Below are 15,257 nucleotides of genomic sequence, written 5' to 3'. Positions count from 1 at the left end.
CCTATAGCTGGGTTTGAGGGGAAAGTAGTTAAAAAGTAAGGGTTTAGCTTTTAGGGTTGTTGTTAGTTTGGTTTTGTTTCCTACTGAAAGCAGTAGAAACTTCACAAACCTCCCCCACCCCTTTCAAATCTCAGCCCTTCCTGAAGAGAAGGAAGGAGAGAAAGGAGAACTGGCAACCAGGCACACCTGGCTCCTTCTAAATATATAAGAGAGAATTGCATACATATAAAAGAGAAAAAAACCCCCAACCTATTACAAAATATAATGTTTGATATATAATGGTGAACTTCGTGGATATGTATATGAGTCTCCATTTCATCTTTTGTTTTGGCTTGGTTTTTATTTTTTTTTGGTTTGGTGTGAGCTTTTTGTTGTTATTGAGCTTTTTGTTTTGTTTTAAATGGATTCAATTTTAGAGAAATGGCAGTGAAACCATTGCTACTTCAAAGCAAGGGATTCAGACTATGGACACATTTGCACACTGTAGCAAGCATCTCTCTGCATGTGTTTTGAGAGAAACTTCTTGAAGTAAAGCTATAGCTCTAAGCTTAAGACATCTTTGTTCTGGAGGCTGAACTGAGTAGCTAAGCTAAGCCTTTCTAATCTAACCCACATTAAGGATGTTTTGAATGCACAGCCCAAGTTGTATTTTGTAATTTCTTGAAAACAAAACAGGTTCTCTAGATTTTTGCACCATGGGAGATATCTGAACTTTATCTGAAAAGGAAAGCTACATGTGGTTGTGTTTCCATCTCTAGGGAAGTATCACAGATATGATGAAGGCAGGAAACGGTATCATTTAACAGATACTGCATGTGGTGATTAATCTATTTCCGACACAATGTGATTTGCACATGAAGCCATGGTATCTGTTTTTCTAATATGTAAGAAGGCGATAGCAGGTCTATCGTCTTCCATGTTTTTAGCAGTCTTCGTAATTGCTGAGCTGAAGCCAGTAACAGCCAGTGGAATACTGCTACACTGTTACACCTTACCTTACAGCACATACATTGTTAGGGCATAAAGTCTTGACAGGAAGAAGTAACATTTTCCTATGTTTCTGAGAAATAATGTTAGAGAAGAATAGAGAATAACCTAACTGATGGTATTTCTCAGTGCTTTGCTGCAAGGCACAACCCTACTGAACAGGGAGCAGTGCTAGCCATGCTATAATGCCCATTCTAAGCACATGATACAGCATGGTAAGTTCCATAGAGCTGTTCTTTCATTCATGGGCTCCAGCAAGTGAATAAAATTAAAGGAAAAGGTGTGAGTTTCACATTTTTTCTTCATCTATGCAAAATGTTAACAATTCATTTTTATTTTATGTGAGAAGTGTTTTCCTTCACTGACATGTCTTGTGTACTGGGGGTCTCTGAGCAGTAACAGGCTGAAGAGGTTAGGCACCACCTGCACTGGCAAATTCGCAGCACAGACTGCTTACAGAGGGCTGACTACAACCAGGGTGCCCAACAGCCAAGCAGTGTTATGTGCTCCTGTTCTTACCAGGAAGCAGCTGCCCTCTGCATGCCTCCTCCAGTTTGCCAGAGGCTGCCAGTCTAGCCTCTCCAGCCTCTGTTGTACTGAGTTTCTCATCCCTTGGTGGCAAGTTCGAAGGTGGCAAAGTTTAGTGGGATGCAGGATGACCATTTTATTCTCTGGAAAATGGTCAGCAAAGATGGCAAGAGTGGGAGCCTGTGTGGTGACAAGGCCAGTGATGGTCCACTTTCCCATTCCCACTCTCACACAGGGAGGAAGGGCAAGCTCCCAGTTGCAGGCACTAACCCTGGGTATTGCAATAGGTGCTTTCATAGATGATGCATGTAGTGGTGATCGGCAAAAAAAAAAAACCTTTCCTCTGCAGTATCTTTCCCTAATGAAGCATACTTGATAGCTTCAGACCCTGTTGTTTCTGGTTTTCTTCTATCAGTAAGGGAAAAGCTACTGCAGGAAACAGCTGGGCATAAACAAGCTAAACGCCAATAGCTAACACCGCGTTTCCAGAGAGCACCTCTCAGTTGGTATTTCACCCGGCAGCATCGCCCGAGGGAAGGGGAAGCGTGCAGAAAAGCGCTGAGCTGCTTCACTTTTTGGTGCTTTGAGCCTTATAGGTGAAGATTCCCCCCAACCCTCTCATTCCCCCGATCAACCACGCCAGCACCGCGGCCCTCCCCGGCTCTCCCACTCTTCTCGCTTCAGTGCGCCCCTGGGCCCGCAAGGACCGGCCCTGCGCCGGCAACCCCTATCCTCCCTCCGCGCCTCAACGCCACCCGCGCTCTCTCCTCAGTGCCGGGCCGCGCCAGCCCCCAACCCTTCCGCTCCGGCCCTCGGTCTCTCATGGGCCCCACGGCGGAACACGGCTCCCGGCCCTGAGCGCCCGCCGGCCGCTGCCGAGAGCTGCCGCTCGCTCCCGTAGCCTTCTGCGCTCTGCGCTCTGCCGCGCAGGAAATCAAGGCGGGAGGGCGCCGGCCAAGGGTCGCAGGCAGCGGCGAGGGGGGGGGAGAACGGGAGGAAGAGCCACCTTGGATGTAGGAGCGGCTGGGAGCGGCTTCTGTATCTGCACCAGGATGGCCGAGTGGTTAAGGCGTTGGACTTAAGATCCAATGGACGTATGTCCGCGTGGGTTCGAACCCCACTCCTGGTAAAAGTCAAGTTTTTTTTTCCCGGAGCCCTGCTGCTTTGCCGGGAAGGGCGCAGTGCCCAGCCTGAGGTGCGGCCGCCAGAAGCTGCCGACCGCGGCGGGAGGCAGCGGGGGAGCGGCGCTGAAGCGGGCGGGGGCCGGTACTCGGCCTGCGGAGCAGCCGCGCCGCTGGGCCGGCGAGGGCGGTGTGAGCCGGATGCGACTGACGCGGACCTGCCTGCCCCGCCCGGCCGGCTGTGGTGGGCCGCTGGGTTTCGCCTTGAACACCACAACCTTAGCTTAAAGTTAGTCGGTTTCACAACTTAATTTTGAAGAGTTTATATAGTGTATGTATCTATTATCTATATACGTGTGTATATATACATATATATATGTTTTTTCGTGTCTCTGGCAGGCCGCTTGGGCCTGGCCCTCGGTGGAACCGTAGGTGTAACAACCACGCTGTTACCGGCGGCGCGACAGGACTGAGGATGGGGGGTGACGGGCACAGCTCGTTGGGTCCCTACCGCGCAATGGAGCACGTCGGAGGCCCGTTCCCGGCGGCGGTGCGTGCCGCAGCTCCCCGCATCGGGACAGGGCGCTGCCCTTCGGTTTCCGTTTGTGTAGTTCACGGCAGTTCCCCACACGGCTGCCTCACAACGGAACTGCACCCGGCTGCGTGATACCTCACGATGACATGCCAGGCGGCGGGACAGGCTCTCCGGGGTCCTATGGCACGCTGGGTGGATGTTTATCCCCCCTACCTTCGCCCACCCCAGGTGATCACTTGGTTGCTCTAAAGCGCAGTTTATATATTTTTGTGTAGCTTATTACCTCGCCCCCCCCCAATTCCAAGCACTTTGAATGCTTTGAAGGCTGTTTGACAACCTGACACAGTGCTTTTGTAACACGAAGTGAGGGTAAGTACGGCATGCACCAAGGTATGGGATGAGGGTGTGGAGGATGTCTGCAGGTGTCGAGCCTGCTGAGGTGTCCTCAGCCAACCCCAGCGTATGGAGGGAATGCAAACCTTGCTCCTGGGGTAAGGGTCCCTTAGTGCTGCCTCTGCACTATACTTTGCCAGGGGTTCGACTGGAAGCTAAGCAGAGAGTGAGCAGGATTTCCAGACTGACCTCCTGGGTTTGTTTTATTTAGGGGGATAGATGTAGCAGCTGCAGTAGGTGTTGCAATGTGTAATTTTCTATAGCATGCTTTTGTGGCTGGTTTTGCGTTTTTTTGGCAGGGTATTATTCTTGTGTTCTAGTATATTGAAAATGCAGGAAGCACAAATGAAGCGCAGGCTGACACATTTTAAAATATTAGTGTTTGCCAGAGCATCGTGGTCAAGTCCTAATACAGGTAAATAACAGTTGTTCTTAGCCACCCTGTTCCCAAAATTTGAGCTGTGTAATTACAAACTTTCAGTTCAAATGTATCATGTGATGATACAGGGTAATTAAAAGATAAACTCTCAAGAAAGAGATAACTTGGGGGCCTTCAATGCAATAGGAAATAGAAGGTGAAATGTTTTAGATGGGATATTTTATTTCATTTGGCATCACAAATGTGGAAATATTATAAATGCAGAAATACGATAGTCAAGAGGGAGTTGTGGAGAGGAGTGTGGTCTGGTGGTGAATTTCTAGGTACATACATTGTCTTTTTTGACTGTTCGCACAGTTAAATTGTAAATGCAAAACTTCCTGAGCTTTCCAGAACTGTTCATTAAAAAGCAGTACTGCCAAGTTCAAATGTTTTATTAAGTAAACATTTGTTCCTATTCTTCATTAAGGTACAAATTAGTAAAAATGGGTGCATGTTTGAAGGTACGTTTTACTTCTAATATTGTAATGGAAAAATGCTGCTCTTCAGAAACCCACATCTTTGAATACAAATTGTGTGGTCCTGCTTACGTGCTTATTTATGAGCATGTGTACATACAGTAAATGCTAATGTAGATTTTGCAGATGCAGTGCTGATCTTGATGAAAAGTTGGCCCCAGCTATGTCAGTTACAGAATGAATTAGTGGCTATTCAGCATTATGAGAAAGAAAAAAGAAAACAAAAAATGACTGCAGTTTTTACAAGAACATTAATCACTGACCAGACTGAAAAAAAGGCAGTTTTTATGCTGAAGCAATATATATACAAAACTGGAGTTCTTGGTTAGAAATGCTTCTCTTACAGGCACAGCCCTTTCCTGACGAGATTCGTTTTGCAGAGAACTTCCCTCAGTCCTTTGGTGAAACTGTGTTCCCTGATTTCTGTAATGGCTTATTAGAGCACATGCAGCTCTGGAATGGAACAGAAGGCTTTTGAAACTTTCCTGCTCTCAACAAATTTCCATAAAATCTACTGGCAACATGTGCCAACCCCTTTCTACACTTCTCCATAAAGAAAAGGATAAGCTGCTGGGGTTATTGGTTTCTATTTTAGGTGAAGTGACAGGGTGGTGTAATGTGTTTCAGCTCTGGAGCTGACTGTGATTTTGATTTAAGATTTTTATTTTATCAAGTGTGTATTTTTCTTTGTTTGTTTTTAATAGCTTCCTTGTTAAACCCTCATGAATTATTGGTGGTTGGCTTTGCAATTTGACATTCTTACATGCACTTGTTACACTTTGGCCTTTAGTTCAAACAATACTGCTTTCCAGTGGACTCCATTCTTGTTTTTCTATGAAGGTCATTATCTGTTGGATCTTTGCCTCAGTTATTGAAACTGGAAAAAGTATAGTGACTAGTGCTACAAACTGTAATAAATAAAAGAGCTTCATAGGCACACAGTTGAATGCTACCCTGATGAATCAGGGGTGTTTCTTCTGCTACTGCAGATTTCCTGTCTCATGAGCAGCCAGTCAGTTCAAATAGATGATTCATAAGCAGTCACTCATTTTCGTGTTCCTTATTTTGTGCTATCCATCTTGAGAACCTCAGTTTGATTTGAATAAATATACAGAGCTTTTGCAAATGTAGGTGAAATGTATGTCCCACTCTTATTTTAAGCAGTCTCTGAAAAAAAAAAAAAGTACATGTTTCTGAGCAGTCAGTGTCATTTGAGATACTCATAATTAATATTTTCATACCTCAATTTCCAATTGTGTAAAATATAGGTTAATAGAAATATAACATTGGCAAAAGGGACTGTTTGAGTAAATTCTTTCTTGTTTGTGAGGAATTCGGGTAGGCACATTCATACTCCGGTCATGTTAGACAAGCCCATGAGTAGAATATCAATGAATTTGGATTATAACATGTAATAAATAAGCTACAGATGCAAGCTATGAACTGTGAAGGCAGTATTGAACAACCTATTAGTCAGCAAGCACCATAGGATGTGTGCTGGACATGGTGGGAGTCTTATAGGAAGACAGCAAGCCTTAGTTTAAAGGGGGTCTAATCAGTAAGAAGGCAACCTGTTCTTGAAATATTATTTAGGTGATAGTTCAGTATAGTTTAATAACTTTTTAAAAACTTTCAGCAGCTTTTTTTTTTTCACTTACATCTTAGTATGTGATGGAAGCATGTATTATTAGTATGCTTCCATCTATACAATACTATATAATTTGTTACTTCAGTTAAACCATCTTTCCATCAATCCCAGTGACCAGTATCCCATATTGAGAGAAAAAGTGTAAAAGGGCTGTGAAGTTCTTGTCTATTATATAATACTGTATGCAGGATGATCAGTAATCTCTCTGACTCTTAGTGCAGACTAGTTTAAAGTATGTAAAGTAAGACTTGTCCCTGATGTCAGTGGGAATGACTGCATGTAAAGTATTTGGTAATTCTTGAATTCTTCTCATTTTGGGCCTGTGTGGCAAAAAAAAAAGGGGGGGGGGGGGTAGACGCTATTTTCTGGATTCTTGTTATTGTCATGATGCTTGATCAAAGATTACCCCTGAATAGTATAGGCAATTGTGTCACTGCCTGTACATGTGTCTTTATACAGATTCATTTTCAGCAACTGCTGGGCTGCTCATCTGCTGACTGCACCTGATGCTACTTGCAAGTTCTTACAGTCGTTTCTCAACAGACTGGATAGCCACAGCAACCAAGTGTCATTAGCAATGTTAGCTAATTCTGCCTCTTTCTCCAGGGCATTTGTTACGACACACATTCCCAAACAGATCCTTGCAACATTTTATTGCTTAATTCTTTTTCTTGGTTTTGATACAGAAAAATAAGAGATTTTCTGCTAGGTTAGGTCAATCCAAGCATCAATCTCTGGGGAATTGTACTGTGGTAGTAGCTTGACCACCCTGACCATAGTATTGATAGAACAGAATGAGGCTCTGCATATCACTTAACTGCAGCACAAAGCCCTGCAATTTACTTAAGGTGATGATGGAGGTAGGTTTGCTCTTATGATGGACAGATGAGCCCTGCAAGTCTTGCCATGGTCACCTAAAGCATCATCACACCCGGCATTACCCTGAGTGTTGCTCTGCCAGAATTAGGGTGGTCTAACATAGCCATCAGAAGAGACCATGTGCCCATCCTTCAGCTGCTGCATTAATGTCTTGCATTTAGCTCAAAGCCCCCTTCAGCAGCAGAGCAAAGGGCAGTAGCTTTCCATTGGAGTAAAAGGCTGTGGGTATGAATTGCTTTTTGCCGGTTCCCTCTTATCAGGAGTAATATGTGCAGGTGGTAACACTTTAAATCAGCACAGCATTATTACTGAAGGATGTTTCTGAAGGTGTTAGAAGACTGGTCTGTGCACTAGATCACCTCCAGTTTTGGGATATTTTCACTTCTGATGGCTTTGCTGTGATGGCAGTGGCCGCTGGAACAAGGACAGAGCAGACAAGTCATAATTTACAGTACAGCAGCAAGGTCCAGCAGAGTAATCTCTAAAATGCCTTAAAATGAAGCCAGCATAATGCAGAACATTGCCGCCAAGATCTCTGGGATCTTGGGGCCTGGGCTTAAAGCATACTAACATGCATTTGGGGGGGATTTTTTTGGTTGCATTGAACTTGTCTAAATTAATTGATTCTTTTTTCCTGCAAGGGAGGAGTTTTTGTCTGGAATCTGTAGAAAATGTGCACACTCTTCTGGAGGTCGTCTTCCTAAATGTGCAATTACAAAAATGCCTTCCTTTACCTATTGATTTTAGGAGAAGAATGCACTTTCTGGTTTCCTTCCTTTTCCTTGATTACTGCTTCTCCTTCACCACCTGCACAACTGTCACCTTTCTGGATTGGAAGTGCTACAGGATCTTCCCTTCAGACTTCATCTGCTTCATTTTTAAGCATTTGCTGAAGTGGTTCAAGCAATTCTTGGCAAGACATTATGCCCCGACCGTGTGACTTGGTGTATTTGTGACACCTGTCTCTTCTTGTTTCATCATGTGTTGCAAACTTTGTCATATGAGAGTGGCTTTGCTGGTGGGAAGTGTGGGCTTCATTAATGAGTTCTGTTTCACAGCTAATCCATATTTACTGATTGACGTGCATATGTGTTTTAGTTTCACTTGTCCGGTCTTATATCTCTGTTGCTATTCTCTGTCAGACTCCTACCTTTTACATTTTACGTACAGATTCAGCTGGACTAGGAGTTAGCTGTTGCTGAAAGAGACAAACTGTTTCTCCCCTGCCCCAACTGTATAGCACATTCTTGCCACTTCCCTCTTGTGTCACTCAGTTGTTTATTATCAAGTAATATGTAACAAACAAACCAATTGATTTAATGTTATTGGATCTAAAATTAATCTCTGAATATTAATTGTAAGAATCCATTATAATTCTCATTATAAGAACTTTTCTGTGAAGAAATGTGGAATTTGAAAAATTTTCTTGTGTGTTTTGGGCTTCCTAGCATAGAGAATACAGATCCACTAACTGGTTTTACACATCACAGTGTGGCAGAGCCCGGAAGATCCCCCTGGAGATCATCTAGTCCACCTTCCAGCTCAGAGGAGGGTCAGCATGAGCAGTTCGGTTTTGAGTATCTCCCATGGATGAAGACTTCACAACCCCTCTGGGTAAGCTGTGCCAGTGTTTGACCACCCTCACAGTAAATACAGTTTTTTCTAATGTCTTAAAAAGAAGTGGTTTATTTTGCTTAAGGCATTTTTGTATATTTAAGCTTATCTCAGACTTACAGATCTGTCTGCTTGTAGATGATAAATGATTGTATGTTTTCTCTGTGCTTAGGTTTTTTGTTCCTAAACATCCCAAGATGAAGTGAAGGAACTACAAATGCCACAACACACACGAGGACACCTTCTGGATAAATGGGTTTGCTACCGTGTGCATTTCACTGAGAGCTCTGTTGAGAGAACAAAACCCCTGCAAAGATCTAAGCAAGTGTTTCATTTTAGATAGTGAAAGCAATTCTCCAAAGTTTTGTTGTCCAAATAAAGACCAAGGAAGTACAATATTTCAGTCATAAATATGTAAGGTTAGTTTCCTATAAGAAATTAGTATCTGTGTCTTAGCTTATTGAAAAGCCGGAATCCTGTTACAGCATTAGTTATTGGAAGACCATTCCGTATCATAGAATCATAGAATGGTTTGGTTTGGAAAGGACCTTAAGATTGCCTAGTTCTGACCCCCCTGCCATCGGCAGGGACACCACAATTAAAGTTCATGATCTACATGTGAGAATGCTGTAATTTGCTCTGAATTTTCCTTTAAAATGGTCTGGGAGCTATAGTGTTAACAAATGACATCTGTCTTGTTGAGTTGAGGGAAGGTAATGCATCCGATAGCACTCAACTTCATCCAGTGATGTTGTCTGGCAACCTGATAACTACAGGTAAAAATTCTTATTCCTGTATTTACATAGGTATTAGTAGTCTCCATCCTGAACAATCTTTGCTTACTGTCTATAGCTAATTATTCCTTGTCCTAGATCCAGAGGCCACCTCTGAATGAGGAACTGGAAAGAGTCAACACAGTTCAGAAATCCCATTTATGTAATACTTTTCAAATCCTTGCTATGATATTAAAAAAATAAATAATTGATTTATTTAATTACTATGGCTTCTCTATTTTATCATAATACTTTGGATTATTTTTTATTGTTTGCAGGATGATTGCTGTGAGAATAGCTGGTTTCTTGGCTAAATGTAATTTTAATTTGTATGTAGCTAGCTTAATGGTTTTCACAATCTGTATTTTGATAGCACTGTGACAGTGCAGGTTATATTTATGCCAGTGTAGTGGTTTAACCCCAGCCAGCCAGCTTTTCACTCACTCCCACCCCTTCTTGCCCTCCCCCTATTCCCAGAGGGATGGAGAGGAGAATCGAAAAGAATGCAACTCCCACGGGTTGAGATAAGAACAGTTCAGTAACTAAGGTATAACACAAATCACTACTGCTACCACCGATAATAATAATAATAAAGGAAATAACAAGGGAAGAGGATACACCACCTCACCACCAGCCGACCGATAACTCGCCCACCCAGCCGGACCAAGCACTGACCGATACCTCCTCCAACCCTGCAGTCTCCCTGCCTTTCCAACTCACTCCCAGTTACATGCTGGGCATGACGTGCTGTGGTATGGAATACCTCTTTGGTCAGTTTGGGTCAGGTGTCCTGTCTCTGCTTCCTCCCGGCTTCCCTCCTCCCTGGCAGAGCATGAGGCCACAAAGTCCTTGGCCAAACCAAAACATCATTGTTTTTCAGCTCTGTTCCCAGCCCGAAAGTCAAAACACAGCACTGCATCAGCTACCAAGAAAGAGAAAAAATGACTGCTACTGCTAAACCCAGGACAGCCAGTTAACAAATCATGTAGTTTTCTGTGACTGAAAACAGACTGAGACATGCCCAACCTGTTGTACTGCATTCATTCAAGTGACCTACCCCAAAAGTTGTTCGACACATCAGTAAAGAAGCAATACTGAGAGCAACTGGATCCAGTTTTTGTGATGTATCTGCCTGCCTAGCCCCTCTGAACAAAATATTTTTCTACAAAAAAGAGCTATTAGGTAGGATAAGAATTGTGTGGTATGAACACATGAATCAAATGTCTGTACAAGGAGAAAGCAGTTGATGCCTCCCAATAGTGGATACACAGGAACATTATGGATGAGATAAGGTTTCTGCTCAGTAAGAAATCGTTAGGGTGACAGCTCAGCCATCAACACAAGGAAAAGGACTTATATAACAGAGAAGGTAGGGTGACTGTTATCTAGCTGAAATACTAACAAACTTGAGAGTGTTATGAAATAGCTAAGAATGAGATGGGATTGGGCATCTCAGAATTGTTATTAAAGTGCTCTAACACCAGAAGATGTTGTGGTTGGAGATTATTTGCCTATTTCTCTTGCTTTTCATGGTAAGTTGTCTCAAAGAAGGGTTTCATTAGAGTTTCAGCATGTTGCTGGCTTAGGTTGGGCCCTGCAAAGATTGTGTTAGATCTTAAGGTACCACAGCCCCAGACAGGAGTCTTTATGGGTCCTTTAGAGCCAGAGTTAGAGACAATGCCTCATATTCATCTGGAAGTCCTTAACAGACTTGTTTTCATAGGCAGGAATGGGGTTAGATTGTAATGTTAACTATCTCAGAACGTGGTTTTATTTTTCTAACAAAAATTACTATACCAGGGTAATTTTAACCGTCAAACTGGGATGTGTATACTTTGCTTTGTGCATTGTTTCCTTTTATGTACTGTTTGTCATTAACAGCCTTGGCATGACTGCTTCCCAGGTAGTAAATATATTCTGGCATAATTAAAGCAGTTCCACTTCCTTTGCAGGCAAAACCTCAGAGATGGTATCTCTGGAGAGGGACATTGGAACTGATGAGAAGTTGCCAACTGCTATTTAACTGTTAACCAGCATGCCAGGTACCATCTTTCTGAGTCACCATCCCTTGACCACCTCTGCATTAACATTTACACTGGCCTGCTCTGGTCCATAGGTCATTATTTTGGCAACTGTAAAAATTGAGTTATAAAAAATTACTGTGTTTTTTCTTTTCCTTTTTTTTTTTTTTTTAAGCTCATTATATATGTTCAGCTAAAAACAAAAGGCATTGGCGAAAGCAGTTTAAGACTTGTGTTTCTTCTATGTGAAAATCCAGGTAACAATATAAATAATTCTTAACAAGGTAGCTAGCTGACTTCTCTTAGCAAGATGTCCGTATGGGATGCACTTCTGAGGATATACCAGATTAGCTCTGCTGCTGCAGCCAGCGTTCATGGATATAAATTCATGGATGCTGAACTTGTTGCTGCCACAGTGTAAGCAGATTGTTTATCACAGAAGTTCTGGACAGGCACAGAAGCTTCTATAATTAAAGTTGTAGCATCTGCACAATAGTTATAAGCTTTAAATTACTGTTCCTCAGCATCACCTCCCTCTATTGATCTTCAAACCCGCAGAAAGTGAAATTGAAAATACAAGCAGTTCAGGAAAAAAGATCCATTAAGGCTTGTAAAGAGTACAGGATACTGCATGGTTTCTAATGCAAGGGCAGGGCTACAGTATTTTTTCCTCTCTCACAGGAACATTCTAAGAGGCATCTTAATACTGTGTGATAGAAAGGGACATAAATCTTTATGGAAAAAATGAAATTATGCATTAGCAGTTAGTCTCTGCAGCAGAAAAGACATAGGTTGTAAAGTCTTTGAAAAGCCCTTCTCCCATGCCACCAAGTCATTTAAATCACATTATATTCTTTGGGAAATATTAGAGCTGCAAAAGCTAGCCTGGCCATAACTTTGTGTACGGGATAAATTAAACACGGCTATTGACTGTTCAGAAAATAAAGGCCCAGTTTGCATTAAGAAGGTTGAACTGGATGATTTTATTTCTTTTGGAAAAGCACTTGGATCCTTTTTTCTGTGTTTTGCAGAAAAAAAAAAAAAAAGGATGTAATGTTTCAGGTGGCTGATGCATTCTATATTTCAGCTTTTACTTGAAGAAAAAAAGATTCAGGGATAACATTCTAGTACAAAGATGGGGGTATACCTTGTTTATTTCCAGGACCAATATTAAATGGATTTGAAAGAGAACCATCCAAAGATTATTTTTACCAGTAACAGAAAAGCTTTCTTGAATGGAGTGCTTCACATTGAGCATAATCATGCTGCCTAAACAGACCCTATTTAATGAAATGACTGACCTTAAATCTAGACATAACAGAAACTTGGATTCTTCAGTTACTTTAATTTGATGACTTACTCATGATAAACTCCTTTAGGAGTGAAATAGTTGAAAATGAGCCCAGGGAAGAGATTGGTCTGTACCCAGCCTCCCAGTCAGGGCTGGCTATGACAGCACTGCATTGCTGGGGAGGAAAGTTTTTTTGGATGTGCAAGGATAGTGAAACGGCACTGCTGCCAGCCTGGTGCAGAGCAACTGGGACCCCTTCCTGGGGCCAAAGGGCATGTGGTGGCCTCACCATACTATGGGGGTCCTCGGAGTACCTGTGCAAGCTGCTGATCCTGGACTGGGTCCTTTAGTGACATCGCAGTGCTTTCCAGTTCCTCTTCTTGTACCATGCTGTGCAACACCTAGGAAGTGCAGCAGGGAGTTTGGTTCCTCGGGTGCAGTGAGGAGGAAAAAAAAAGGCAGTGGTTGGGGGAAAACAGGTTGGTTGTGGCAAGGTGGTGTCGTGCTACACAGGGGGTAGGAGCCCTGGAATGCCAACTGCTCTTCAGAGGCCTAATGGAAGTCCCCTCCTGCAGCAGAGGCCAGCCTGCTGAGATGCAGTGGGTGGGTGGGAAAGTGGTGCTCAGCCACTGCCCTCCTGCACAAATGGGGATCAATGCAGCCTAGTCAAGGGAAGGAAACATCAGGCTCTGAACGGGCAAACAAATCCATGTCCTGCACCGCTTCTGAGAGGGGATCCTTCTCTTTCTCATTGCTTGCTTTGCCTTTCAAAGGATTGATGTATCCTTTCTGAATCCTTGTACTAAGCACCAGATAGTGTCTGTAGGTGTGGAGAAAACTTTTGAAAGGATTGAAGTGGCTTACAGTCAGCATTGCTACCTTCTCCACAGGTACAACCAATTCCTGTATAAGAAGGGTGGCACAGCTGAGCAAAGACCCAGCTGAACTGTGTGATGTGACCACTTCAGGAGTTACACTTCTTTATGGCTCAGTTACTGAATCGTGACCCTGTTTCCCTGTTAGGAGGCAGAAGTCTATTTCTATGAGTGATCTGCATCAGGAAACAAGTGCTATACTATAGATACCATGTCTAGGGAGAGCTTTCCACACAGGCTTTCCAGGGAGAGGTATGATTAACACGCTAATGTGCTTTGTATCAGTTGCTCTCCTTTTGTATGATGCTGTTCATACCAAAGTCAGTGGGACAATTCACCCATTTAAATGGTGCTTTCACTGACATGTCTGGCATTCATTTTTATCATGTTGATCTGCCTTCTGTTTTTTGCCCAGAGGCCACCTAGCTGCTGGTTGGTGGACATCCTCAGGTGCAGTAAGCAGACAGCACCCGAGTCTAAAGGAGCTTCTGACAGTCCGGCAGTTTCATGGTCAGTCTGGATGGCCCCATAAAGCTGGGGTCAGGTCATGAGCAGAAAGCACTGGCAAGCTTCCGGTCTTACTGAATGGTTTATGTTTTGTAGTTGCTTCACGGGAGAAAGGAGCAGAGTGTGGGAAGCTGGTACTGGCAACATCACCTATGATTTAGGGTTGTCAGGGGGTCTGAAGGCTGTATGAAGAGTATTGGCACAAAGTCTGGGAATTGTGCAGAGCTTCAGGCAAGTCCCGCCTTATGCAGAGCTGGAGAGCAGCCCGAGGGCTGTGACAAACCAGTCAGACTCAACTAAAAGTGGAACTATTTATGGGTGGTTGTCTGTTTTCTCTCGTGACTCGTGGATGTTGTCTCTTGTTCACCGAGGCTCTGAGCCCTATCAGTTTGCACTTAAATATATCTTTCCCAGGTTTTCAGATCTGCTGTTTTCCCAGAGGAATGTCTGTTCCTGGCATGTAGCCCTCCTTCTCTTTTATTGTACTGAAAATCATCTCACTCACTGAGTGTTGGTAGGTGTGGTAGATGACCAGCAGCCCCCTCCTCTCTGCGTTCAGGTTGAGGGCATAGCAGTTTATTTGAGCCTACCTTTTCTGATGCCTTGTGCCTCCAGTTTCTTCATCACAGCCCTTGCCATGATCCTGAAATATCTTGCCAAGTAGTGAGCAATGGAGGAGGTTTGCCTTCCCTGCAGTCTGAGGCAGGTGGTACTGGGAATCAGAGAAGCAAGTGCATGCAGAAAGGGTAGTGTTGTAGCATGTGACGCCTACGTGTACCCAGTTCTCATATATCTTTCTGTCACGGACAATGCCTAAGCGCATGTGCCAAAGCTGTCAAGATCAAGTGCTGTTTTTGCATATAATCTCTAACTTAGCCAAATACTGTGCTTGCAGGGAAATTTTATCAAGAAAAATCTAAAGGATTAGGCTAAATAATATCCATAAGTGACACTTTAAATAGAGATGTACAGCATTTTGTTTAACTTTGTAATTAGTTACTGATATAAGTACTATAAAACACAGCTTTATTGCTTTTTTTTTAATAAGAACTTAATTTTCCACATCTGAAAGAACTTCATTCTGTATGATTCCACTCTCAAAGCAAGCCTTACACTCACATAATTCTTTGAATCATTCAAAACTGCAGTACATTTATGTATTTGTTACTGCAAGTGTTCTGTGGCTAA

General features: G+C 43.1%; 1 long non-coding RNA gene and 1 other non-coding gene across 4 annotated transcripts; both read left to right on the top strand.

The window, feature by feature from the left end:
* The first annotated feature begins 2,561 nt into the window (after nt 1–2,561).
* On the top strand, nt 2,562–2,644 carry TRNAL-UAA (transfer RNA leucine (anticodon UAA)). The gene has a single exon. It is a non-coding gene; the product is annotated as a tRNA-Leu (tRNA).
* A 141-nt stretch (nt 2,645–2,785) lies between these two features.
* Nucleotides 2,786–9,596, top strand: LOC133225784 (uncharacterized). 3 transcript variants are annotated; one of them, XR_009729276.1, is made up of 3 exons: nt 2,786–2,925; nt 7,736–8,602; nt 8,775–9,596. It is a non-coding gene; the product is annotated as an uncharacterized LOC133225784 (long non-coding RNA). The 3 variants fall into 3 exon arrangements; XR_009729275.1 differs by lacking the exon at nt 2,786–2,925 and having other exon boundaries at nt 6,464–8,013; nt 8,437–8,602; XR_009729274.1 differs by lacking the exon at nt 2,786–2,925 and having other exon boundaries at nt 6,464–8,602.
* Nucleotides 9,597–15,257: the final 5,661 nt, after the last annotated feature.

Source organism: Neopsephotus bourkii, unplaced genomic scaffold, assembly GCF_033783945.1.
Source record: "Neopsephotus bourkii isolate Nb327-2 ecotype Australia unplaced genomic scaffold, CSIRO-AGI_Nbou_v1 NB_1767, whole genome shotgun sequence".
Classification (NCBI taxonomy): domain Eukaryota; kingdom Metazoa; phylum Chordata; class Aves; order Psittaciformes; family Psittacidae; genus Neopsephotus; species Neopsephotus bourkii.
This window is presented reverse-complemented; position numbering and strand designations above follow the sequence as displayed.